General features: G+C 36.8%; 1 long non-coding RNA gene across 1 annotated transcript in view; it reads right to left on the bottom strand.

The window, feature by feature from the left end:
* Positions 1-292: 292 nt before the first annotated feature.
* The window catches only part of LOC131431391 (uncharacterized), a 49,799-nt gene continuing 23,502 nt past the window's right edge, over positions 293-26,589 (bottom strand). Inside the window, exon 4 of the long non-coding RNA XR_009229669.1 lies at positions 293-407. This is a non-coding gene — a long non-coding RNA (uncharacterized LOC131431391). The remainder of the gene's footprint in view (positions 408-26,589) is intronic.

Raw genomic sequence — 26,589 nt, forward strand, 5'->3', positions numbered from 1 at the left:
AAAACTACGACACCACCAAAAATTGGATCGATTCGTTTGTTGAATCTGAGGAAAAGGAATTTTTCAAACGTGGTATCCGAGTCTTAGTGGTGGTATATAACGATGGACTATACTTTGAAAAACGGTACTGCAATGATACTCTCACTAAAAATCATGAAACTTTAATAATTTATTCCAACGCCTGATATATTATAAATAGATTCATATACCAACATTTATATAGGTGTTTTATGTTATGTATGTTATAAATATTCTGATTTCACTTATGATAAAGCCGTTTATTTAAATTTTACTGACACCGACTTCAGTTACAAAAGCCCTGGTATCTGTTACTTTTATTGTCGATCCCGCAAACTATTGAAAATAACCTTTAAGGAGCAGAAATGTGCAGAATCGCATAGTGGTTTCTGAAAAGTAGAGAAAAAATGCTGTAAAATCAAATACTAAATAAATATGAACAGTGGCAGCCCTTTCCTACCTGAAAAAAAAATTATTAATACAGTGCAGGAAAAAAAAAAATAAACTGTGCGCCCCTGTACATCAACAACTCGTATCTCCTGAACGGCTGGTTAAATCCGGTAAAAATCGTAGGCCGTTTTTGACACAAGATTGCCCTTTCATTGAAATCGGTTTTGTCATTTCTGAGAAACTCGGATGCATCATTTGAAATTTCGTTTGAAGAGTGTTCGTCGACGACAATATCAACGTTCTCATGATTCTGCTATGAAATCCATAGTTTAGGATTTACAAAAGTGATTTAAACAAATTAAACCATATTCTAAACCTTTCGGGAAACTTTCTAATTTATTTAGGATTTGATACATTGTGGGTACCGGTTTGTGCTAAAGTGTACAATAAACTTTCTAAGGTTCTTAAGAAAACTCAGAAACAAATTTCTGCGTTCAAAGAAGAAAATCAAATATTTCCTATAAACGGCAAAAAAATTCAAAAGCTTGCTCAGCGGTTCTAGAGTGTCCACAATTTCAACTTAAACGTTGTGAGTCCTATTGAAAAAGAAGTCTCATTGAAATCTGATCATATTTCGACTTAAGTACATTTTGTTACAAGATGACATTACTGAGACGAATTTTGATGAAATTAAGTCAATCATTAGGAAGCTTAAAAACATGAAGACTCTTAGTAATGATAGAACTTTTAATATTCTTATTACAAATCATCCCGATGTTTCCTTGAGACTTGGTTTAAAATCTCGACAAATTTTTCGCATTAGCTTACTTAAGTAAGAGATCGAAAATCTATCCTCAAACCAGTCCAGTTATCGACTAATTGGCTTAATTTACTCTATCAGTAAACTTTTTGAAAAAAATATCTTAGTAAATGAGAATTCTATTTTTACTATTAAAAAGTTGGTTGCCATGGTTTAGAAATCTACGAGTGATATTTAGTCATCTAATAAATAAGCTTAAATATTTTCAGTGATTACCAAGGAGTAGGTCGCTTAGAGCAGTGTTCCAATCATACTTTAACATATCGCATTGGTGCATTTATCAATATTGGCATTTTCTATTTTTCCATAAATAGGGGAGAGTGTTCGGTTACCGGCATCATTTTATTATAAGCTCATAACTTCTGACTTAGTGCACATTATGCGGACATCTATACATCAATGGAAAACAAAAGTCCCTAGCTAACAACTGATTATGAAACTAAGTTGATTCATTTTATTGAAAAAAAATTTATTATCAATTTAGTAAAGCGATAAATTTTGGCCATTTCAAAAAAGATGTTCGGTTACCGGCACCCCAAGAAATTTCACCAAAAATGGAAAAATATAAGTAAAGGCTGCAGTTATTAAAAGAAAAAATTTTCTTTTTGGAAGCGTTTTAGATAAAAGTCTTCATTGTCTGATGGTGACTTCACCTTGGCTCTCATTCTTCGGTGTTGATTTGGCCGGTCTTTCACGTTTTTTATTAGCCGGAGCATCTGTTGTATGAGCAGCTAGATGTATGGCCAAAACTTTGGCTTGTTTTGTCTCCACAGCAGCCTGCATATCACTGACAGTTTTTCACGATTTGTCGAAAAAAATGGAGTGCCGGTAACCAAACACCTTGGGATGCCAGTAACCGAAATCGGTAGACATTTTGAAAATGACAAAACAAATCTTTGGTTGCGAAAATTTTGATAGCATCCGGTATAAAATCACGAAATAGATCGATTTCACCTCATAAATATTCAATCCATTCACCTTATGATACTTTAAAAAACCTGTTTTAATCCACCTAGTGGTGTAATGATGCCTTTCTCATATCAATCATATCATCATATATAATACTGTGGTATTCTTCAAAATAATTTTCTTCGATTCATAAAAAGAATAACCGAAATCGGTTTATTTGACCATCTATTGATAAAAACTATTAATTGGAGAAGATTTGAGGTCGATTTATGAAACTTTTTACGGTTTTTCGCCCTTTTCAGTGATGGTATTCAATTTTTAACACACTTTACCTCAACTTCCGGATCCGGAAGTCGGATCCAGATGAAATTTAGGAATTACGTATGGGACCACAGGACCTTTCATTTGAACCTAAGTTTATAAAAATCGGTCGCGCCATCTATGAGAAAAGCTAGAAAACATATTTTAATTTTTTTGCACATTTTACCCCATGACTCCGAAACCGGAAGTCGGATCCAAACAATATTCAGGAATTTTGTATGGGACTACAAGACCTATCAAGTTTGTGAAAATCGGTTCAGCCATCTCCGAGAAAAGTTAGTGCAAAAAAACGTTACATACTTACATACGCACATACACACACAGACATTTTGCGTACTCGACGAACTGAGTCGAATGGTATATGACACTCGGCCCTCCGGGACTCAGTTCAAAAATTGGTTTTCACAGTGATTGCATAACCTTTCTAAATGAGAAAGGCAAAAAGTCAGAAAAAAATTTTGTGTTGATTTTCACGCAATTAAAATTTGTTTTGAACGCAGCAAAAAATACGAGCTTCTGTTTGCTCTGGTATTCAGCACAAAAAGAACGTGCTGCTATTACACACACATGATATTTGTCGGAATGACGCTATCTGCTTTCTGTCCGCCTTTCCGACGTTTATTTCACCTTCCCCGACGTTTATTTCATAGGCAATATACATAAGTTTTTCTTCGCCGTGGCATCCACTTTAAACCTAATACATTTCGAATATCATATTAGTATTTTGGTATTCATTAGTTAATTTGAACACTGTTTTTATCAAGCGATTTGCTATTATAAATTACATATACATTCTTTTTGTACATGATCTTATAACTATTCCAAGTTTGTTTGTATCAGTTCATCATTTTTATTCAATATAAGATAGCTGGCTGTTGGTTGAACTCATGGAAGAGAAAACAGTCTAACACAAAATAAAATTTAAATTGGACCTCCACTGGACTTAATGAAATGATAAAGGAGTTACATGAAAGGAAGGTCACGACAAGCAAGAATGTCGCGAACTGGGACATTGGATAGTCTACCTTGATTACGCAAGGAATTTATTAGTTGAGATCTGACATCACGATACTCCACGCATGTCCAAACGACATGATCAATATCGCGATAACCTTCGCCACAAGCAGTCTCGGAAGTACAATTCGAAGGAGATGCGCATCTAACGTGTAGTGATTGGACATAAGTCTGGACATCACACGAATGAAATCTCTACTCACATCCAGTCCCCTGAACCATGCCTTTGTCGATATTTTCGGAATAATTGAGTGCATCCACCGATCCAGATCATCTTTATCCCAAGAAGCTTGCCAGCTGGCAAGTGTTCTTTGGCGGGACGCTCTATAGAATTCGTTGAAAGCAATCGGTCTCTCATAAATTTCACCCTCAATAGCACCACGTTTGGCTAAACTATCGGCTCTTTCATTGCCTGGAATGGAGCAATTAGCCGGGACCCAGACTATAGTGATTAGGTAATTATCGTTCAATATGTCGTTCAGGCACTGATTTATTTTGCCCAAGAAAAACGGTTCATTTTTGCCAGCAGCGCTTGAGCGAATGGCTTTAATTGCACTCAGACTATCTGTGAAGAGAAAATAATGGTTTGGAGATAATGTGATGATTACACTCAAACTATAATGAATTGCTGCTAACTCTGCTATATAAACAGATGCAGGTTCTTAAAGCCTAAATGAATCCGAAACATTATTGTTGAATATACTAAACCCAGTAGCCTCTTCATTTCGTGATCCGTCCGTGTAAAATATTTTCTCAGAGTCAATATGCCTGAACTTACTTGTAAATATTTTTGGAATTTCCATCGAGCGTAGGTATTCCGGGATTCCACGCACTTCGCGCTGCATGGATGTGTCGAAAAATAAAGTTGAGTCAGGGAGTTATTGGCACTTTCGTTTTAATTAACTTGTACAGGTTGCGGCACACACAGGCTCAATTTGGACAAGAAACTGGGGCACACTAGAGTGGCATATTTAGGCTCACAGTTTATCACGTTTTTTTAGAAGCACAACACAGTATGAGTTAAGCGACTCTCTTCTTGGTGATTACTTTACCTGACAAAATGAAAAATTGCAAGAAACAATCACAATTTCAAGGCTCACATATAAGTAATCCAGGCGAAGTGTAATTGATATGTTAAATGTTTATATCTTCTTATAAATGAAAATTCTAAGCTCCTAGGCCTTTAGAAAAAATCAGTAATTTATTACCATTGTCCCAGACCCACCATTTTCATGTAGTACCAATTTGGTCAAGTTGTTGTTCCACCAGAAAAAAAAAACGAAACGGATTCAGAATAAAATTCTGAAAATGATTCTGAAGCGTCCTCCCGGGTTTCGTACAAATGAGTGACACATACTCACAAATACAAATCCATTCGACAAAAATCGATGTAATTCGCTAAATGTTGAGGTTGGTTTTGAGAATTTAAAGGAATCAGTTTCTTTTACATTAATAAAATTTATTTAGTAATACGAAGCTTTAAGATTTGCTATTGAAAATGTTCCAATAGATGTCGCAGCAGATTCTCAGGGTATAGAATCGCTGCATGACAGTGCTGTGATCCTATTGACACTACGAATCTTCCCAGGTCAGGCAAGCACGGACTGGCTTGAATTACTATCATCCAATGCAATGTACCGCAAATCCGGAGCCGTGTATTGTGTCCAACAGGAAAAGGATAGATATAGGAAACATAAGAGATTGTGTCATAGAAATGCAACTACATGCCCTCCTCCCTAATGTTACCGTACATTATATTTGAAAACATATTTGTACGGAGAGATTCTTCCCACGAATAAGAAAATATGGTGGTATTTTTTCTATATGCTGAAATAACGTACGTGTGTCATCTGATTATAAGTCAATTAGATCAACTCTTCAGAAGAAGAAGAAGTTATCTATAATCAAAACCGATATGAACAGATCAACATCGTTGAACCAAATACATTTGTATCAACAATCTGTAGTAATAATGCAACCAACGAAAATTTTCATCAATTTAAACAAAAATCGTAATCTGTGTCAATTAAAGATAAAGTAAATTTTAATTTGACCCGAATTTGTTGATCATTAAAAAACGCATGAGTTCCAACGCCAAATTCGAACGTTGTGTGAACAATTGTATCTGCGGTGTTCGCCATCAGGTGATTCAGTTGGAACATAAATTTTAAAGTATGGTTAGATTACTTTATTCCAATGGAGAATGGTCACTATTTCAACTTAATTTCTTGTGTCAATTATCAATCAGAATATACAATTGCTAACGTCTTTGGATATTGAGTAATTAACTATTGAGGGTAGAATCCCAAAATAATCCTAACTGGTTTATCAGAAAATTTGTTGCATTAACCTACTGCTAATCGTGATGACATACCCCTCTGAATGCTGAACCGATTCTATTAATAATTATATACGTTCATCTGTCGCCCGCTCAATTAGCAATGTCAAACGAGTGAGAGGCGGCATGCTTGATCTGCAACATTTTCACACATGCCATTTGTTCATGTTCCACAACTGCACAACACTTCCGGATCGGAAGAGAATCTAATATTCAGAGCATCCTTGCAGAAGCTATTACTGGATGTATTCAGGCTCTGCGACACGCGCCTTTCCGACTCTGTCATGTACACACCAATTCAGCGAGCTTCGTAGATGCTGTGCTTGAAATCAGAATCACCAAATCATCTGTACAATGGTGTTTGTTATAAATGCCACTTCCGGCGCGCCGGAATCAATTGATCGACACATGAAAACATCACCCGGTAGCGGCTGCAAAAACGCCCTCCACAGACACAACGACGACGCCCACCCAGATTTTCCTCAAATTACTGTTCGGAGTCTTTTGTTAACGGTTGTTGAAGGGAGTGCATTTACTTACCAGTGTGAGGATATAGCATTCAGCTGTCAAATGCTAAACGCCGTAGAAATGTTATTTGTGGTTCGGAAAATGTTTAGGCTGCTGTATCGATCAATTTTTGTTTTCTTCATGAAAAGTAAAGTAAGCTTGATAGTAGATATCCAAAAAATATTTGGTCTGAGCAACATGACTTTTCGTCTGATTACCAGATGTGTACTGGATAATATAATGAATGAACTGTTTAATAAAAACATGTTTTAATCCACTTAGTTGTGTAATGATGCCTTTCTCATATCAATATTATTAATATATATAATACTGTGGTATTTCAAAATATTTTTTTTCGATTTTTGAAAAAATAACCGGAATCGGTTGAGTTGAAGTGATGGTAAAAAGTTTACCTTATAATTCCGGAACCGGAAGTCGAATCCGGATGAAATTCTGGAATTTTGTACAAGGTCTTTCATTAAAACCTAAATTTGTGAAAATCGGTTTAACCGGAGTGAAATCCGTTTGAGAAAATATGACCACTATTTCTTGTGTCTCCGGAATCGGCACCTGGGAACCAGGATCGAGTTTTTATCATCAATTTTAGTGCTCTGATTTCAAACACAAACAATAGGGTAAGTACCCCGATAATTATTTTTCCTTACTTTCCTTTACTTTACTTTCGTAACTTCCCTTTACTTTACTTTCTTAAGTTCATTGTTATCTCTATCGCCATGATTAATAGCTTGAGGTTTTGACGAATACTATACTGACGAATACTATAATCAATACAATGAAAATTCACTTTTGTACCACGTTTAATTCAGTCATAATCCACTTTCAGCCGGGGCAAATATAACAAATAACGTGACCCTTGGTACTGGCTAGATGAAAATGAAAGCTTTTCTCCCTCTAGAAAAAGGGTGACAACAAGATCCAATAGCAAAAGAAAAAAATATATTTTTATGTAACCAAAATATCAACCAATTGGCCACGTAAAACTTGTAAGCGAAAAGGACTGAATAAAAAATTTTTGGTGAAAAATTGACGGTTGTATTCAAAACACGACCGAGCACAATAACATTAAAAATGAAACGTTTCTAGGGTCTTCATAATTAATACACAAATAAAGATGATAATGATGATGATACACTAAACTAAAACTTTATTCAATTGACTAATTACAAACTTGCTCTAGTTTAGGCGCTTAGATTGTTAGCGAATGATAAAATTGACAATTAGATTCATTCTTGAAAATTGATTCTATTCAATTTTGATCCCTTTCCACAAATGTTTACATTGTTAAGTTTTTGAATAACGTGCTTTAACTAGAAGTCAATTATGATGAATTCAAAGTTACTTGAAAGCTCAATTTTAGATACAAACAACCTAAAGATTTAAACCTGAACAAATAAAACTATTTTATTTTATGATAATAATTTTCGAGAAACGTACAAAATTATTAATTTTATAAATAGTTAATCGATCTAAGAGAAGATTTTATTTATTTTAACGAAAAATGTTGTACCAGTAAACTCAGTAATAGTGTAATTTTATTAATCCTTCTTCAAAATCATCGATAATCTTCGGAAAGTGTCGGTAAATAATATGGCAACAATACGAGTAAGAAAACATGTGAAACAGTCCGCATAAAATATTTAGTTACTTACAAAGATTTTCGCTTTGGCATATTAGGCATATACGGAATGGATATGCAAAAAAATTCCAAAATTTGGTTTATATTGTAACTTGAGTTTATTAACACATGAATGAACATTGTCATAGTTACAACGCGTGTAGCCATCAGACGCTTATTGTTTTGAAGCAAATAATAATTAAACTGAAACTGGCGGTTAACCAAATTCTACGAGGGTTCCTATTCAAACGATACATGTAAAATCACAGGTAAACTTACCTTGAATCTTTGATACTATATGATATTGCATTTAATTGTACTGTATATGTGAGCCTGTGGAACTCATTTATACTACTAAACCGTGGAGGCCGTTTTTAAATAAGTTTCAGAATTTAATTTTAAATCTTTTGAAGCGTTTATTCCTAATGGGACAACAACTTGTTCAGTCACATTGTCACGTTTTGTTCGTATGGGAATGGAGATGGAGGAATTATTTAAATTAGGAAAATCCATTAACAAATCATCGATCAAGCTCTGCAAATTAGATCCGAAAAATCTCTCGCCGATCATTCTAAATTGGCCTGATACTTACCAGAGACCCAAAATAAAATACTCAACTCAAACCAATTTTTCAATGGTATGCAATTGAAATATTTAAATGACGTTGTCTCATAAGTTTGAGTTAAATGTTTCCGAATCGATTGTTTGTTTAGTTATATAAATCCATCAACAAATGACTGAGTTATAAGCGTTCAAAATTATGAAAGAAAAATGTTACGCGATTAGTTTTGCATGTTTTAAATTGACACCCAGCCTCGGGAAGCGAAGTGTAAGGCATTTTTAATGGCAAAATCGACCAAAAATTTGCTAAATACATGGGATATTTCAAAAGAATCGCCGCGCTGATTCGGTTCTTCAATAGCTAGATGATATATAAGATACTCAAGCGAACACGGTGTTGCGCAGACAACAGGAAATTTTACCAACACATAATGCAAAAGCGATAATCCAGCAAGTGAACGCATATACAATTCAGTCAACAGCTCACTGGACAAGCTACTTGTTTCATTCACAGTCATACACCAACTACCCAAAGAAATATTGCGCAGCCTATATTTATAGATTTCTCTTCATACTACGCATAACGATGCGGTGTTTTTTATGCATGACGCAAAGCCTCCTATGCCGAACAAGAAGTTGACGTCATTTTGTACAACTGGGATTGGTGGATGAAAACATAGGTCGATTCTAACCATTTTTTCAATAGTATGCTTTTGAAATACTAAAACGACGTTGCCATATATGTTTAAGTTAAAAGTTTCCGAATCGATTGGTTGTTGAATTATATCAATCCATCAACAAATGACTGAGTTATTAACGTTCAAAATTATGACGAAAAAAGGTTACGCGGCTTTTTTTGAAACTTTTAATTGACACCCGGCCCCGTATAGCGTTTGGCATTTTTAATGCCGAAAAAAACTATATCAAATATTTTGATTCTCGCTCTGTATAATTTGTCGCTTTATACATTTATTGAGTGGCCACCATGGATGCATCATTCACCTGTTATTGATTTGATATTCAAATAGCATAATTGAAGAGAGCTGTCTCATATATCAAATCATTTAATGCTATTGATGTACAACTTGATGCGGGAAGTGTACTCGCGTGCCCACAAAATAGTATTATTTGTAACTTGTTTTTAGAGTGGCTGCACCAATTAGGATCTTAGTTCAACGATGCGAGGGCGATGCGCATTGTCGTTCGAGCACATTCAGAGTATTTCAATGGGCAGGACATTTTCTAGACAACAAAGCAACGCCGGGTAGTTCTGTTAGTTATCCTAATGAAAACGCAAAACTTTTAATGAAACAGATTCAATGACAAGAGAATTTTATCATTTTAGATGTCACCTTTTCATTGTCACATTTCGTTACAGTATGAAACGTATGAAACGAAAATAGTCATTGTAAACTACCCGTGAAAGTTAGGTTACTGATAAGTAACGCTGGAACATATTGTAACTTAGTATGATGAGATGTGAATTCGTAATATTATTCTGATTTCATTGTCACCTTCATAACCCGACTTGTTTCGTTGTATCTATCATAAGGCCATTATGTTGCATACGTTTTAAAAAAGTTGCCGGTACTACTTGGGTCAGGTCAGAACCTGATCATGAAACGTTCTAAAAATTAAATTCTACAAATGTTTTAGAATTTTTCTTTATGTTAAATATGTTCAGAAAGATTTTTAAATATATTAAAATCGGTTGTGCTGTTAAGTTTCACAATAATACCGAAAAATCACTGTAGAACAACAATAAGTACATCTAAAACAATTGTGAAGCAAATCACCAAATTGTTCATGTTTCACTAGCGGTTTTAGATGTTCTGCGAAAATTTCCACATCGTCATGTAAAACAGGAGTAACTATAACAATTGTGCAACTTATCAAAAATTTTCCAAACCGCTGCCATAAATGTATCGGAAACAATATACGTCAAAATGAGAGCGGGTTATATCGCCGAAAGCCATTTCGCCGAAAGTCGTTTCGCCGAATAGATCATTTCGCCGAAAGTCGTTTCGCCGAAAGGGCCATTTCACCGAAAGGGTCATTTCGCCGAAAGGGTCATTTCGCCGAAAGGGTCATATCTCATACATGTTATGTCTTCTGTATAACTGATGTGGCGCAGCCACATAACCGAAGCCAGGATGACTCGGCGGGGGAGCGGGTCATTTCGCCGAAAGCCATTTCGCCGAAAGTCGTTTCGCCGAATGCCATTTCGCCGAAAGTCGTTTCGCCGAATAGGCCATTTCGTCGAAAGTCGTTTCGCCGAAAGGGTCATTTCGCCGAAAAGGTAATTTCGCCGAAAGGGCCATTTCGCCGAAAGGGTAATTTCGAATACATCAAACTATTTTTTTGTGTTATTATGCCTCCTGTATAACTGATGTGGCACTGCCACATAACCGAAGCCAAGATGGCTCGGCGGCATAAAGCCGCCGAGGCGACGCCGGCTGAGTTGGCCGCCGACCCGCCGTCGGAAGCGGCGGCCTCTTGCATACAAACCTGTAACCGCCTCGTTTGCCCGGTCTACTCAAAGCTAGGTTTCTTTGCAGTAGTTAGGTCCGAACGAGAGGTAGCGAGGTCGGACAGCACACGATTCAAATCGATGTGGCGAAGCCGCATTAGATATTTTTTTATTTAGTAAACGGAAAATAGCACATACATTTTCTTGGTAGATACCTATGGAATTGCTTTGATGATTAGTGGGTAATAGTCAACAAGTTTCTTTGGGAACTCCGTTCTGAGGTTCATGAATCAATCTTTATTCAAGAAGTACAATTGTAGGTAAACAAACAATTGCAGGAATCGGCGAAATGACCCATTCGGCGAAATGACATTCGGCGAAATGACCCTTTCGGCGAAATGACTTTCGGCGAAACGGCTTTCGGCGAATTGGCTTTCGGCTATATGACCCTGATCCCTCGTCGGCACAAAGCGAAATAACCCTTTCCGCGAAATGGCTTTCGGCGAAACGGCTTTCGGCGAAATGGCTTTCGGCGAAATGACCCTGATCCGTCGAAATTACGATAAATCTTTTGTGGAAGAAAAATTAGCAAATTTAGGCTCTCCGCAAGACAAAATATGATAAGCCGAATTGAGAATTGGTTTTCATCACGCGAAAAAAAAATTAGCAGACCTGACATCACTTCTTAAAGATATTGAACGAAAAGTTAAGTTCATCATAGTTGCTCTCATAGTTATATAAAGGGTGATTTTTTAAGAGCTTGAGAACTTTTTTAAACAATAAAACGCATAAAATTTGCAAAATCTCATCGGTTCTTTATTTTAAACGTTAGATTGGTACATGACATTTACTTTTTGAAGATAATTTCATTTAAATGTTGACCGCGGCTGCGTCTTAGGTGGTCCATTCGGAAAGTCCAATTTTGGGCAACTTTTTCGAGCATTCCGGCCGGAATAGCCCGAATTTCTTCGGAAATGTTGTCTTCCAAAGCTGGAATAGTTACTGGCTTATTTCTGTAGACTTTAGACTTGACGTAGCCCCACAAAAAATAGTCTAAAGGCGTCAAATCGCATGATCTTGGTGGCCAACTTACCGGTCCATTTCTTGAGATGAATTGTTCTCCGAAGTTTTCCCTCAAAATGGCCATAGAATCGCGAGCTGTGTGGCATGTAGCGCCATCTTGTTGAAACCACATGTCTACCAAGTTCAGTTCTTCCATTTTTGGCAACAAAAAGTTTGTTAGCATCGAACGATAGCGATCGCCATTCACTGTAACGTTGCGTCCAACAGCATCTTTGAAAAAATACGGTCCAATGATTCCACCAGCGTACAAACCACACCAAACAGTGCATTTTTCGGGATGCATGGGCAATTCTTGAACGGCTTCTGGTTGCTCTTCACTCCAAATGCGGCAATTTTGCTTATTTACGTAGCCATTCAACCAGAAATGAGCCTCATCGCTGAACAAAATTTGTCGATAAAAAAGCGGATTTTCCGAATGGACCACCTAAGACGCAGCCGCGGTCAACATTTAAATGAAATTATCTTCAAAAAGTAAATGTCATGTACCAATCTAACGTTTAAAATAAAGAACCGAAGAGATTTTGCAAATTTTATGCGTTTTATTGTTTAAAAAAGTTCTCAAGCTCTTAAAAAATCACCCTTTATTACCGCTTGAGCAACTTGGTTTTGCAACTCCAGCACATAGGCTTACCAAAATATTACCTACAGTGCGTATCACAAAAGTTGGGCCCGATAAGATGAATGACTATACTGTATTGTTGTTGAATTCAACTATAAGATTTAAACTGATAAAAAAACAAGACGTAGAGCATTTCTTTCCGAAATATTCACATGTTAATGTTTCCCGTTATTTAGATATAATATAAATCATTACGTTGCGTGAACCATTTTCTATTCAACTCACTGTTTCCATCGATGCCATATTGAAAGAACATTCAAGAAAGATTCATTTCGAGATTTTTCAGGTTCAATAAAACATTAGTTAGATACATAATTAAGGTAATATACTGTTATTTTACAATCAAAACACGTTAATTCAAAGGTGTTTCAAAACTTCGGGCGTACGAATACATGATTCACCATAAAAATGCAGTTCGTTGTCGATTCTTTATTTACAAAAACAAAAAAGATCAATTCTACAATATGTAGCATTATCATTTTTCATGTGCAGTTGTATTGAAAATCAAATGTGAAACTTAATCTTTGAAAATTAAGTTTGTTATGTTTTTAGAAACGTCATTCCATTTCTTGTTTACGTAGTAGTTTTCACGAGTTTAACAATTAATCTTTTGCTGATTTTATTACTGCCTTTGTGATGGGATCGACGCTTGAGTTTTTGTATCAGTTGCACAATCGTTGTGAATAAATATTCGTGATAACGGACAAACTTAAAGATATGTTGCACAACATAGAAAAATGCGCTATTTCCATAACACAACAGTTACTGGAATAGTAATATAAACTAACTTGATAAATTGTACAATCAGTAGAAAAATACAGGAAAGCAACTTAATATGCTACTTGGGACGGATCGTGCCATTCTATTCGATTGCTTTATTCAAAAGCTTTTTCTTCATGTTTCGTACTGATTCTCGCAGTTTTAAATTTCTTCGCATTGATACGAAACTTTCTCCACACTTAAAGCAAATAATTCAAAATCTAGCCACCAGAGCCGCTTCTATAGAATAAATAAAATTTCGACACTATAGGTCGGTTAGGCTTAACTCTGAAACCCCTATATTGTTTATAGCAATCGAGTAGTTTGAGCAGAATTATTATGCTGAATATAATGTGCTTGTTTTGATTACAGTCGCACACAACATCGTAAAATCCTTTCCCGGTAAAAAAGTTGAAAGAACAAAAACCGTTAAAAGTCTATTCAGTTTTTCGTTGACATGTACTCTATTCACAATCCCCGAAATGCACAACTTTCGCAAAAAGGATCGCCAGCGTGTGTTCATTGGAAGTTCACAGTCACATTTCAGTACGCCATTCGTTTTGACCTTTTTCTCACCAGGCTCGTAGGAATTTCCGCCCGACGGGAAACCATGTCGGAGTACCGTTGAGAGAGAAAAACATCAAATGAACATTTTCGCGCGAGCGTTGTTCATATATTGACGCGCGAAATACAGAAGGGAACAATGAATTATACTCCGCAATCTTGAATCGACGGCAATTCCGATCAGCTGGAAGTCCGTTTCGAGAACGTGTGTCCCCGGGAAGTCTCGTCAAGCTCAAGAGGGCAAGATTCTGTAAACTATCGCCACATATGGTGCGGTGAAAGGACAGCTGCTACCGGCTTTTTGCTCTACGCCTAACGTATTCGCATACAAAGAGGTACACAATTAGAGCACGGTTCCTTCCGCCCTTTCCGACGACAAGCCCGGGTAACTCCTAACATCATAAAACAGTCGAGAAATTCGCCTTTTTTTTCGCTGAAGGTCCAAATCTCACCCCTCCGCAGAAAACACGCGTTAGTGTCGCTCTGGTTCTGAGTGTTGTTACCCAAAACACATCGAGATCGGCAGCATAATTGGCGATAAAATAATTATAATGTGTATATTTGATAGTAACAACAGGCAATACACGCTTAGAAGGTAAAGTTTGGAGAGGGTAAATCATTCAAATGCACACGGTATTTGCTTTGATGATGTACAAATTTACATGGTGTTCTTTTTTGTACTATTTGTAATGAACGCCGCAAAACATATACAGCGCTTGGTTGATGATAGAAAAAAAATCATGAATAGATTTATACCATTTTGGGAAAATCGGTCCGTGTCGTCCAGGGTTTCACTGCATTTTGCATCTTGTATGGTTGTATTCATTTCATATTTCTTTTGGAAAGTACCAATTGAAGCTATCAGACATCAAATTTCAGGAACAATTGTTAGCTCCACCAGCAAACAATACTAGGCAAATCTGACGCCATGACAAATCATAATCTTCGATAATACAGTGAATACTAATAACCTTTCAAATTAAAACCAAGTACATATTCAATCAATTACATTTTGTCAATAGCACTCAAAACCATAAAATTTAGAAATAAATCTTTGAGTTGTACGAATATTCAGCGTATTTCGAAAAAAAAACTTATCAGGTGCAGCTAAAATATTCTAACTCTTACTCAATAACTGATCTACCGATCAAACTCTCAAACTCAAGTCAACAAAATGTTTCGCGCCACCAAACCCTCTGACATCACTACCAAACAAAGTCGATCGTTATTAGGAAGGATAATTTACCCACGCTAACCGGAAAGGGGTGTGGGTGCTGTGGTGAAAACCATTTAAACAATATTACAAACAAATCAATTGCAAATAACACGACCGGTTATTCGGAAGCCAAACAGTTTCACTATAGCAAGGAGTGATGGGTAACCGTTTAAGGGCGGGTAGATAATAAAGATGAGCTTATCGGCCTGGAACCGAAATCGGCCACGTGCCGGAACGACGTCCTCAATATTCCACTTCTGCCTTCATCACGTGCTGCTTGTATTTTCTTCACCAAAGATTGTGTATTGTGGACTGACTGAAGGCGACGCGGGAGGAAATAGGATTATTAACTGCTAACACGAAATATGCGTTTCCGATGGGATGTCTCAATTGACTCACGAGCTTCCGGCGGATGCCACATTGCTTATAATAGCGATGAGTTATGGTTTAGGTCAGACCGGGAAAGTAATGGGGGGACATATATTTTCCTAATAATAACTATACTTGCCATAAACGGTAGGTGGAAGAGCCAAGTACGGAAATAATCCAGTTCAAATATTGTTATTTCGTATGATTGCAAGGGGGCCCTGATGTTTGTCGTTTATCGCTTGGTGGTGCGAAACCGTTCTAGCGGAAGAACAGATTTGTAGGTTTTCGATTAGGAACATAACACGTTTCATGATTTCAAAGTATGCTCGGAAACTATTTCTTAGAACTCAATTCACAGACAATAAAACTACTTATCAGAAACAATTCCATGCCAAAAGCCAATTAACTAGCATTATCTTCTGTGAAAAACAGACATGGACACCCACAATGCAATTCTCTTGCTAGACGCCGCCAGTGTAGAACCAATTCTACGGTGTGATATTAACAAATTTTGCATAAAATCTACTGATCTCTGTAGGATTCATTGGCTTTCACAACACAAGCTGGAATCTTGAATCGGACGTTCGACACTGTGTGAATTATTTTTTTCAGTAGTAACATTTTGTATCTAGTGCTGATGCTTCAGTTGTATGAGAATGAAAGACTGTCCCAGAAAGTATGGACGCAACCAAAAACCGCTGCTATTTCGCAATGGTTCAGAATCTGTCATTTTTATGGCTGCGTCCTGTTGTTTATACTCTTCTCTAACCACTTGTGCAGTTGTTTATTCGTTTTCATTAGTTTGTTTCGAAATGCGTGGACTTTCAGCAGAACAACGTCGGGAAAATGTGTACAAATGGTGCACAGAACGCGGACTATCACTGATAAAGATAGTAAAAATGGAAGGAGTAAGTGAAAAAGCCGTGCGAAATGCAATCAGGAAGTTCGGTGAGGATAACACCTTGAGGATAAACCGAAAACGGGTCGAAAAAAAAAGGTCCTGCTAACCCTCAGTTGGATAAACGGCGTTCGAAGCAAAAGAAGGAGGTTTCAGTTCGGGATGTGGCCAAAAAAGTGGGCACTTCGAAGTCAAATGTTCTTCGTGCTAAAGAACGTTTGAATCTTCAAACCTATAACAAGCAGAAACAACCAAAACGTAGTCCGAAACAATAAGCATCGATCAGGCCGAGGGTTCGAAAGCTGTACAATACGATTCTTGCTGGAAATTTGAACTGCATAATCATGGACGACGAAACCTACGTGAAACTCGATTACAAATCCTTGCCGGGACCACAATATTATTCGGCGCGAGAAGGGCAAGTGTTAAACCAGTCCGAGACATCGATTGAAGTTGAAAAATTTGGTAAGAAAGCTATCGTCTGGCAAGAAATTTGTAGCTGCGGTAAGATTTCGAAATCCGTTATCACCACTGCTTCAATGAATAGCGAAATATACATCAAGGAATGTTTACAAAAACGACTTCTACCCATGATTCGAAGCCACAAGGATCCTGTTGTCTCTGGCCAGATCTTGCTTCTAGCCACTACTCGAAATCAACGTTAGAATGGTATACTACCAAAAATGTCACTTTCGTCCCAAAAGACATGAATCCACCAAATTGCCCACAGCTTCAAGCGATTGAGAAATTTTGGACATTAACGAAGGCACATATTAGGAAACATGTCTCGGCAGCCGAAACCATTCAACAGTTCGAAAAAGATTAGAAAAAAGTGTCAAAATTTGTCGCCAAGAAGTACGGAATTTAATGAGGAACGTTCGCAAGAAGGTGCACTAGCTAGTCTACAATGGCTAAGTAGCAAATGTTGAGAATAATATTCTGTTGTTGTAGTCTAATATTATCAGTATATCGAATAAAATTTGAATATCTAACACTTGTGAATTATTTACAGCGAAATCAAAGTGCGTCCATACTTTCTGGGACAGTCTTTAAACAGTTTGTTTTGTTTAAGTGTATTCTTTTAACTTTTTTAAATCAAGATAAATTTATTAATTTATCAAACTTCATACTGATTTACTGTACGCCGAATACGGTAATTTTTGAAACCAATGGTAACTGATCTTAATGCTCAACTCGATATAATCTTACAATCGTTCGTTTGGCTTTCGAAGGTTATATTCTTCGAAAGCCATAAGAACGAATCACGACTAATCACAGTACATAAATTATAATTATTATTTTGATTATAAGCAATAAGGTTTCCTTCTCGTTTTAATAATTTCGTAATAAATTCTCGAGATAACCGGAAATTTTTGGTTCAAAATAATTTCTTTCTCGTTCACAAAAAATATTGCATACTTCTGTTTTTTTTACATAACTGCTTATTGCGAGCAACATTTGTACGTATCTCACCGAAGAGTATCGGGCTTATACGATACCACCGGGTTACTGGAACTACGTACATAATGCCAGGTCACAGTATGACCGACGAATCTTTCGGAATTATTTCATTTTGCTCCTTAAGTTGTTCAGTCTTCATCAGTATAGTTAATGTACCGACCAACAAGCCATTCCGGATCACCGATTTTCCTTCGATTGGTAGCTCGATAAATATATTTTAGAACCACTAAATGATTTAATTAAACATACTTTCGTTCGTGCAAAACGAATTTCTGAAGCGAGTTTGAATTAATCAAAAGTGTTTTCTTTTGGGGAAGTGTCATCAAAAGGTGAGATAACAAACTTTTTGTGTATCATTCTATTATTATTATAAGTGTTTTATGCTGGAGTGTCTATAGATATAAATATTCAGAAGTGTGCGATCTATGTGGCTGAAGGTTTGGAAGGTTTCGATACGATAAGAAATTTAACATTGAATGCAAACTCAAGTATTGTAAAGATCAGAAAATGTTAATTATTCATACAAAACTGAAGAACATAAACTAAATACGCGTCGATTACTTGCCATTTGCAAGGGATCGAAAATCTTTCTGTAATGTTTGAATCCAATTGATGCAAACATTTCATTCAGGCGGGGCTGGTCATTTAATTCAGGCGGGGCTGGTCGATGGAACGGTGACCTCGGAACACGATTTGCTCTGTATACGAAATGGGTCATCGGAATTCGATTGAGCTCCCTAAGTGCTGAACTAAAGGTATTTTCATGTATAAATATGTTAAACCACATGGAAACTTTTTTTCTGTAAACTGCTACCAGACAGTGGGGCTTGGGATAAGTTGAACACACACATAATAGAATTAAAATATGGCATTTTAAATCGTTGGAAAATCTGGAAAAATAACCCTGTCTAATTCAATTCCTGATTCATATACTACATCCAGGCAATCCATATGTTAAATTCACGCCTACTTAAAATTATCATTATTTTTATACTATTCTCTTCATCTGAAAGTACTCTGAAATAAAAGAAGTTGTAAGATTAAATGACGATTCGGGCGGAAAACCTTGAAAACAATCATTGTTCTACAATAAACTTACGACATCAATTATTTTAGTTTTACGAAAGATTTTAAAACACATGACGAAATAAAAGTCAAATTGTTTGATTTGTTCTATCGAAATTATGTGCATCATATCTTCTTTAATATATAACGTAACTGACCTCTTCAAATGATCATTTGGAACTAACCAAAACCGAGTTGAAAATATATGGTTAGTTAAGTAGAATGATGTAAAACTGTATCGTACAATCAGGCGCGTAGCCAGAGAAAATTTTCGGGGGGGGGGGGGAGGGAGGGGTTTAGAACATGGTGATAAATCAACACATGTACAATTTATATCACAATGTTTCCCATGGGTTATAATTTTTTGTTTCGGAGGGGGTTTGAACCCCTAAACCCCCCCCCCTGTGTACGCGCCTGGTACATATGCTAAACTTCAAGACAATGTTACGAACAGAAAACAGCAAAAGAATTTGTTTATTGCGAGATGTCACCTTGACGACAAGCATATAGCAAATCTGAAATTGTTTGATCGATACTTCATGAAATATCGATTACAACAGTCAACTATTAAAAATTGATGCTTCGGGGAAGCATCCAAAATTTTTATTTTCAATCATTCTCAAAATGCGCAATGTCATTTAAAACATTTATACCTCGATTGAAAATTACAATCATAACCTATTTATTCAATACCAACATATGTTATCACAAAACCCCATTTGAACAGCTTGACCGGATGCCCGGAGGCATTATTTCCAAAATAGCTTGTTACTAGAAGTATAAAATCCGAAACCGAAGAAATCTTTAAAAGGGTGTCGGGTATACGGTGGTAATTATGTTTGATACTCGTATCTACATCCCGCTGGGGGTCAATTTTGATTGCGTTATTTACCGACCGTTCTGTCGAACAGTGGTCAGTCCAGGTATTAGTTTAACGATCATCACCTCGACGCATAACGTCAAGTGACAAACCTAATTCTCTGTTCCGTGACAAAAGTTTGTATTTTCACGCGGCACACTACTCAACATGTAATGTACGTCATCACCAGACATACTCATTTGTGGCCTGCTGCGATCCCACAATTCGTTCCACCCACGAGCGAGTGACGTGCTGGCATGAGCGTGTGATTTTAAGGATTTTAAAGCCTACACAATTTGAAATATGTTCCCCTTCTTCTTGACATACATCAGTGGTAGGGATTTGTATCGGGCAGCCTTTTGTCTGCGCGGCACGGAATCGTCGCTTATGTTCCCCGTCAAACAGACCACAACACACTAAGTTCGTCGTGACAGTGACAGGAGCCGAACAAAGTTCACGCTCCATGACCGACGTTGCCGTTGAAGGATTTCTAATCCTTTTAAAATGTGAATCAAATTAGAGCATGGAATTTTGCTCTGAAAGAGCAAAACAAACAACGGCCCGTTGACGGTGGTGACAGCTGGTATTGTTGGTAGACTTTCCTTGGATGGGGTTATGTTTTGCCAGATTTTGGATTATGGTAAAGAGTTGACATGAGGGCGTGAAATACAAAGTTTTTCTCAGAAAAATCATTGGCTCGTATTACTGGCGTTGGGTGTGAGGTTTAGCAAAACTCTAGGACAACTTGTTTTAAGATAAAAATCGTTATCCGGAAAATGGGAAATCAGTCGCATAACGGAAGATATTTCCATATTATCACTTTTAATTATAAACCCAAAATGGTTTGAAGAACAAACTTTCTAAGACTAAAAGTAACTGTAATGTATGAACTGATTGTGAGGGACGCCGGCAACGACCAAAGGTTACGTAGCTGAAGCAAAAACAAAAAAAAAGAATTTACAATAATAAGGTATTTTCGTACGAAAGAGATTCGACCATCATAAACAATACGACCTCTTCACAAGGCACACTTCACTGTTCAATTTTTGAATTTCGGCAGCCGACTTTCGGAACTGCTACCATTCTCCAGCGATCGGATTCGGTATAACCAGATAACCTTCGTATATCCACGGATCTTGCAAAAGGTTTGCTGATGGATTTTAAGAAAATTTGATATACTTCACGGAAGCCTACGGCTTCCTTAACGTATTCAAAGATTGTAAGAGATGAAAAATTAATGAAAATGTCCGCTGTTGTCATAATTCTATAGGATTTATTTTTAACTTTATTTTTTGCTTGCGAAAACTTCATCTTCTGACCACATTCTCATAGTCTATTAGGTGTATCTTCTACAGTTGTCATTAAGGAGTGTATCGAAAATAAGCTATCCACATACATTTGTGTTGTATATATGTATTTATTAAGGGTTTTTATGCTTAGATCACTGCATGCTGTGCATTTGGCTGTCAGATTTCGTTTGTTTACTTGTTTGTGCGGTTGAAATTCTGCGTTTTCAAAATGTCGCTTATTGAAAAGAAAGTGAAAATGAAGGTTTTGGACACATGGCTAAGTGAGAAGGGTATAACTATGTGAAAATTGGCGAAACGGTTTTGAATTCATCATGCTAGTGTTAAAACCATCATTAATAAGTTTGGGGAACACTATTATTTGGATAAGCTACCAGGAAGAGGCAAAAAATCTCGGAACAAAGTGTAGAACAGAAGAAGCGAGCAGCAACAAGGGCCCGGAAATTGTATTCGCGTCTTTTGCAGTGTCCGGATGCATGCGTTTTGATGGACGATGAGAATTATGTGAAGGAGGACTCAAAATCCCTTTCAGGTCCACAATACTTTACTGTAGTCGTTGGGGAGGATGTGAGCGATGCGGACAGGTCGATTCAAGTGAAGAAATTCGACCGAAAGGTACTGGTATGGCAAGTAATATGTTTCTGTGGTTTGGAGTCAACCATTTATTTACACTACCGGAACTATAAATGCAGAAATCTATCGATCTGCCTTTATATAAGAAGCATAGTACACCTCCACTGTTTTTGGGCGGATTTGGCGTCGGATCACTATGTCAAAACCACTCTCAATTGGGTTTAAATTTCGTTAAGGAAAATATCAATCTACCAAATTGCCCTCAGCTTCGACCCATCGAACGTAACTGGGCAATCGTGAAGAGGGTCTTCAAGAAGACTGATAAGACAGTTGGGAACATGCAGGAGTTCGAAAAAATTTGGTCTCAAGCGTCCAAAAATGCGATGCAACACTTGTCCGGAACTTGATGAAGAGCGTTCGATCAAAAGTTCGAAAATTCGTGAAGGAACAACTTAAACTTCATTCGATTTTCATTAAGCTCAAGTTTACCCTCATACAATAAAGGATCAATTTTTAGTTTGAATAAAATATCGTTTTTTATCATAATATGAAAGAAAAATTTTAGGATAGCTTACTCGTTTGTATTTCAATGGGTTTCTATTGATGTTTCAATAACTTATCATTCGAAAAAGCCATCAGTATTTTTCAAAATTTCTCCAAAAAAATACGTCCGGAGACGAACTGTAAATTATTCGACGAACTGTTAATTATCAAGTGATGATAAGCTCAATTCGTCCTGTACGCCACAGCAATCAAACCGTTTCATAATGTTGTTATAATCGATACACTAAAGAAGGATGTAAATAACATTCCGATATACACGGGTATATCTGTAACAAGTATAACATTAGGTATTCATTTTAGTAATTAAGTTATTATGAATTGTGTCTTCTGTGGATTTGCATCACCAGTAAAAAGACATATTTTTATGTGTATTGAACATATTTTAAAATGAATGTAAAGTGCACTTATCCACCTCACAGTAGGATGATTCCTATTATCACTCGGTTTATAATAGTATTATTATTAATCATATTATATTTTTTATTCACCCCGGGGGCTTATAATTTCATAATTCGAAATCGAAAATATAATTTTGATGCCAAAAGTCTCAGAATTGCATGAAATGTCGAGATTTAGTGTCATCTCGAATTTTTTTTTTGAAAATATCGACTTTCTGGGACATAGAAAAATATCAAATTTTTTCTCAGAGATGGCTGAACCGATTTTAACAAATTTATGCTCGTTTGATAGCTACTATCGGACCATTGATCAAGTTCGAAGATCAAATGGCTGTGACTTTTGGTTCCGGATATAACGGTATAAGTGACGTAACCGACAAGGGTATAAGTGACGTAACCGAAAAAAGTCCCCATGCAAAATTTGAGCTAAATCGGACATAGGTAAGGGGTGCTACCCGGCAGTTAAAGTTTGAAAATTTTCGATCTTGAAAAAGCACCATAGGGGAGAATACATGAAATTTCCGAAATCGAAAATTGCATGAAACGAGAAATCCTAAAATTGCATAAAACGTCGAGATTTAGTGTTTTCTCAAATAAAAAGAAAAATCCCAGAAAGTCGATTAAAAAAAAAGTTTTTGAGATGACACTAAATCTGAATGTAAATTTTTAGTAAATTTCGACGCTACTTGTATGTGCATCTGTTAATATGCAAGTTCACATGATTTTTTCGGTGTGTGCCATATCGATAAAACCTATTATTAGTGGACGAATTTTAGTAGTTTCTAGCTTGTTGGATAGGTATTTGCTAAGTTATCTAAGTATCGGTAAATATTTTGATTCATTCATCCACTTCAGAGATATTGTTATAACATCCAGAATTTCACATTCAATTATAAATTAATCGAAAAGTAAACATAGTATTTTGCGAGGCAATTCCGACAAGCACATTGTATGAACCCACAGCACCCAAGCCAAGGGTTCACTAGCAATTTGCATGCCATCCATATACCGATGCAGCTGTGGAATTAACTGAATCCGAAACACCTGGTAGTTTGTCTTTTGGTAACAGATGGCCTCAAACTATCGCAATTTTAGATTCATCGAGGTATGTCTCATAGAAAAAGGAGTAAGACTCGCTTTTTGTTTACTTGTAGAAGTCAGACCCACATTTCAATAGGAAGCACGTGCAAGCACCCGAAGGTATAAGTTAGCGTCACTAATTTACATGAAGCAATCCAGTTGCAAACGGGTTGCTTCCTGCCTGCGAAGACAGTCACCACAGACCAACGGGATAGAGGGTCCTTAAAACAAGTGTACATCCAGTAAGACCACTTTTTTGTCGTTTGCTGCGTGGATCTGCTACAACAACTGTAGGTATGTACTCAAATTTCAACGAGCTTCCTCCACAAAACATACACAAGATGCTTATCCTACTATGCAAAGCCATTGGAATCAGGTTATTACCTTGACAGAGAAACGCAGGAATACTCCTCTGACAACGAATAGACCAATTTATTCCCGGTTGTGCATCTGGTCCCGGATTGAGTTGGTGGCACATACCGACATAAGAATCGTGATATATCACAATCGTCCTCACTGACTGCTGCCGGCACGAGCCAACTGCTGAAATAATAATAATAATTAACCGGAAATCAAAACACGCGTCCTTTCTTGAAGATCGAGACCCAGAAGGAAGCAACGTGCATAACAACGGCAAGAAAAAATCCGCAGGCGTATAACCATCAGGCACTTCCGCTCCGCCACAACTCAGTGTACGACATCGACGACGCGACGAAAGGTGAGCAATTCCAACAATAGAAATGTGTGCCAAAGAGAATAAACGAAAAAACTAACCGAGTTGAGATCGAGAGGGATAACAATGAACGCTGCTGGTCTTGTGAGCTATTATTAAAATATCAAATTCTTTCTTAGGGTTTGAATCCAAGTGCACTTGGTCCTTAAGCGGCGGTCAGTGCGTCTTAAAGGTGGCTTAGGATGCATGCAAAACTATGGTGAGAGGTAGTGGCTTGCCTTAATAGGCTACTCGAATATAACTAACATAAAACCTGTGACTGTTATGATTTTTATGATTATGAGCAAAATTGTTTTACTAAATAGTAAAATATACTATTTACGTTCCGTAGGAAATATAAATAGTTTGTATAATTTTTTTTCAGTATAGCGTCGTACACTGCCCCATTCCTAACCATACGGTTTGATCTTGAAATTTCAAGCTGACTGAATCTCATTGTTCATACGGTAGAAGCAATACCGTCATCACTTCCTCCATTCAATTTCCCAGCCGGGTGCGAATTGCAGTCTGGTACGTATACCCATGTATAATCCCTGCAGACTCGTAGATACAGGCGAGATTTGTTTCGGAGGGCGTTGCACCGCGCGTTCTGGAATTTCCGTTCCACTTCGTACCGAATGCAGACGATCCTCCGGAAGGTTGAAAACTACAACACCGAAACATCTTTTCAAGCGATTTCATGTGGTGATTTATATATTGAGTATAATTATCATTATTATATATCTTCAACAATGCTTTTAACCTTGCAAAGAAATAATGTAATAAAGTAAAAGACTTTTAAGTTGTGAAAATTTGATATCTCGAACATTCCAAATATATGTTTTCATACGTACTCCTAAAAAAACATTTCAGTACTTGTGGTGGTATATGATTTTACGATTGTTTACTTGCTTAAATCCATATTGTTCTTTTGCACTACAGTATTTATTAATTTGGCAGTAGAAGAGCACATAAACTTCAGTTCAAACATGATGATGTTTTAGTTTTGTGATATAGTTTTCCAGATAATAACTTTTGAAAACTGGATGAGAAAAATTTACGTAACACTTTTCAACAGGAAATGTCTCTACCCACATGCACATCGTCTTGAATAATGGAACCAAAAAAAAAAGCATTCAGGAAACAGGCAGTTAGTTGGCTTTGAAACCACTACTGGTGTAATAAGAATAGCATCGCACATGGGCACGATTTCATGCAATAATCATAACCTACAGTAATGCATTCAATTGGTTTAACGTGAGCAGCTGAAAATTTTGCGTTGTTGCTGAGATTTGGATAAAAGATTTAAACTATGACATCATATAACTGGATTTGATATTGTGACATGTATAGGACTTTATCAATATTAATAAATTGATATTACTTTAAAGAACTGCTACTCCTATCGTGCTCTTTTTTTATTGTTTATAAATTTCCTCGAAAACAAAAATTATATTTTACTAAGTTCGGTGTGCAATTTAGTCATGATTTTCATACTAAACCCACTAGGTCTTATATCATGTCACCTTGTAAGTTTATGATAACATTTGGTCAATAGAAATACGTCGACTGAGAGCTATCGCGCTCCTGTATTAGTAGCAGAACGAGAAGATGGACATGGTTTTTTATTTTCAAGCCCACTAAAATTACGAAATGATCTTCACAAAAGTCAAGCCTAGTTTATTTATAAAAAAAAATTTTCAGGCCTATTTGCGTACAAGCTTTTTGTGGCCAATTGAGCCGTTAATACATGGAATGAGAAGTCCCGGGCTTAATAAAGAAATGGATTTTTTACCGTGAAAACCTTTGTTTACTTCAGGATAATCTCCATCTAGAGCGATACACTTGACCCATCGGTCCTCCAACATTTTGATGCCCCGTGAAAAAAAAGTCAATGCCTTCAAAATAGGCTTACGTTTTAGCAACGACCTCAGCATTCGACGAAAATTTCATTCCTTGGAGAAACCTTTTCATGTTTGGAAAAAGATAGCAGTCAGTGGAAGCCAGGTCTGGAGAATACGGGTAATGGTGGACAAATCCGTTCCGCAAATCATTCAATTTCACCGTTGCTTTTATGC

The sequence above is a fragment of the Malaya genurostris genome, chromosome 2 (genome assembly GCF_030247185.1).
Source record: "Malaya genurostris strain Urasoe2022 chromosome 2, Malgen_1.1, whole genome shotgun sequence".
NCBI lineage: Eukaryota > Metazoa > Arthropoda > Insecta > Diptera > Culicidae > Malaya > Malaya genurostris.